This window comes from Gymnoscopelus microlampas (genome assembly GCF_963454915.1).
Source record: "Gymnoscopelus microlampas genome assembly, chromosome: 14".
In the NCBI taxonomy this organism is placed as follows: Eukaryota; Metazoa; Chordata; class Actinopteri; order Myctophiformes; family Myctophidae; genus Gymnoscopelus; species Gymnoscopelus microlampas.
This window is the reverse complement of record NC_139951.1, coordinates 41,960,708-41,963,207: the sequence shown is the minus strand read 5'-3', so window position 1 is coordinate 41,963,207 and position 2,500 is coordinate 41,960,708.

The window sequence follows — 2,500 nt, the reverse complement described above, 5'->3', positions numbered from 1 at the left end:
AAAACTCCATATCTGGATATAGCTGACTTATCGTGACATCAGTGAGATGACATGCGAGCATCCAGCCATGCACTAGGCCTATATAAAGGGTGGCCTTCTGACGTTGAGTTCAGATGCAAGCAGTATTTACTTAGTATATTCACTCCTCGCCTATCTCCAATACACAACTTCTCAGTGCTGTATTCGTATTCAACCTTCAAGTTCGACCAGTCCCTGCGAGAAGCATTTTACACCAGCCATGTTAAGGAGTTGTGTGGTGGTGTGTGTGTTGTTGCTCTGCGCTCTGAGCCATGGATTCCAGGCGTGCCAGTGGGTCCACTCAACAGACCAGGGTCTGGACCCCAGGTCCCTGGACTCGGGGGCCCGTCACCTGGCCTTCAACAAGGACCACGTCACCACCAGGGACAACGATGTGACCGCCGCCTGTCAGCGGGCCTGCTGCGGAGACCCCGAGTGTGACCTCGCCTTGATAGGCACCCCCCAGGACGATGGCGTCCCGCAGTGTGTGCTGGTGGGGGGGTGTAGCGGGGACCGATGTGTCCTCCAGCCCGACCCACAGTTCCAAGCGTACCGCAGAACGCCGCAGGACAACAACGTCCCCTCTGAGTCCCAGAGGGACACCGATGTCCCCACATCCCAGATTGACGGAGACAAGAAGAACGGCACCGCCGACACAGATCGTTGCCGCGCGCCAAAGACGGTGGGCATGTGCCGCGCCGCCCTCCCCAAGTTCTACTACGAGGTGGCCAATCAGAGCTGCCGTCCGTTCATCTACGGAGGCTGTGGAGCCAATGGGAACAACTTTGACTCCCGGGAGGAGTGTGAGACCGCCTGCGGCGGAGTCACAGGGAGCGTACTTGAGGAGGAGGAGGAGGAGACCCCAGCACTGGCTGCAGATGATCTCCCTGTAGCAGGACGAAGCATGGCGGCCGACCACATCCGCACGGAAATGTCGGAGAAGGCAGTAGAAGCAGAGGCCAGGGACACGGACCACCCCGAACCCCACATCACCACAGGCCTGCCTGCTGTGGATCAGAGGGTCTCTCTTCCAGAGATGTCTCAGGAGGAGTTTGCGGATCGTTGCGAGGCGAGGCCAGAGGCGGGTCCGTGCCACTTCCCCGCGGAGCACTGGTTCTACAACAGCAGCGCTGGCACCTGTCAATCGTTCATCTACGGAGGCTGCCGCGGCAACGAGAACAACTACAACAGCCATGAGAGCTGCATGGCAAACTGCACGGTGACAGTCGTTCCCTCCCCCACAACGGGTCCACCCCCCCAACCCGAGACTCCTGACCGCATTCACCGCAAGCAGAATTATTCTTTATTTTGGGTATTTATTATTTGTTTCTTTATTATTTGTTTGGTTAGTTTCACTAACCAACTAGTTTAGCCAACTAGTTGGTTAGTTTCACTAACCAACTGAAAACTAACTAAAACGAACTGAAATTATAGACAAAAATGCCCTTCGTTTTCGTTTCTCTCATTGATTGTCCAACAGTACCTAAATATATTTATATTTTTAAATGGTATCTTTTGTCGAGTTTTTATTACACATTACTTACTCTGACCTTTTTGAATGCTGCACCTGACAACCCTAAGTATGAAAAAAACAAAAACTAACACAACAAATTATAAAAATTAAACTAGAACTAAGCATTGTCACAAAAATAAAAAGGAATAAAAACTAGCAAACCCGCTGTAAAAACTAATTAAAACTAACTGAATTAGAAGGAAAACTAGCAAACCCGCTCTGAAAATGAATTAAAACTAACTGAATTACAAGGAAAAGTCAAAACGAACTAAAACTAAACTATAACGAAAAAAATCACTTTGACGAGCGAGGACGCGACATACTAAAGCCTATACCACGCCGCCCCCCTTCTGTGGCCAACGCGGAAGTGCCTCTGCCTACAACAACTGCGGGCTATTTTATAGTTTTGGACCGCGACGGAGGCGTGCCGTCTCAAGCGAACTTGAGCCACGTGAGGCACCACCGAGCGAGCTAAAGCGAGCGAGTTGCCGTGCCGAACGTTGCGGCGCGGCATTCATTTGTCATTCAGACATAGTCCCCAACACTGCGGCATGGCCCCCAGTTATTGCAGGCAAGCACCCGATATAATACAACTCTGACTGCAGGCCGCAGTCGCAGCTAGTAACTTTCAACATCCTAAAGCGGGATTCCAAAATAAGACTCACACTGCTTAGTTTTAACGTATCATGATTAGTCAACATAGGCTTTATTTTGAAGTTCATCCTCAACAACATCCTTCTTGCGATGAACAACAACGCAGCCTTTACAAACGACACAACACCCCCCCTCACCCCGTAGAACATTTTCACAAAGGATCTGCATGAATCACACAAGTGCCCTATTTGGATTGAAAGCGGAGTTTTTCGACCGAAAAGCTACACGTTTGCGTGTCTGTAATAAATAAATAAAGTAGCGTAAAGTAAAGCATGACACAGACATAACCATAAACAAACCCGACACGCCCATGTA